The sequence below is a fragment of the Penaeus monodon genome, chromosome 31, assembly GCF_015228065.2.
Source record: "Penaeus monodon isolate SGIC_2016 chromosome 31, NSTDA_Pmon_1, whole genome shotgun sequence".
In the NCBI taxonomy this organism is placed as follows: Eukaryota; Metazoa; Arthropoda; class Malacostraca; order Decapoda; family Penaeidae; genus Penaeus; species Penaeus monodon.
The window spans coordinates 36,281,423-36,281,883 of NC_051416.1; positions in this window are offsets into that span (position 1 = coordinate 36,281,423).

The following is a 461-nucleotide window of genomic DNA, read 5'->3' on the forward strand; positions in this document are numbered from 1 at the left end:
ACCAAAAAAAAAAAAAAAAAAACAAACCAAAAAAAAAAAACACAACAAAAAAAAAAAAAACCCCAAAAAACAATTTAAACCCATATATATATATATATATATTATATATTATAAAATAAAATAAATTTTAAAATTATATAAAAAAACCCCCCCAAAACAAAAAAAAAAAAAAAAAAAATAATATATATTATATTATAAAATTTAATATATAATAAAACCCAATAATATAATATATATATAATATATATAAAAATAATTAATAATATATAATTTTTTTTAATTTTTATATATATTAATAATATATATTATAAATATTTTTTATATTAATATATTATATATATTTTTATATATATAATTTTTATAATATATATTTTATGATTTGTTTATATTTTTAAATAATAATATTCTAATATACCCTTTATTAATAAAGAAAATATAATTAAATTTTAATATAATTTATT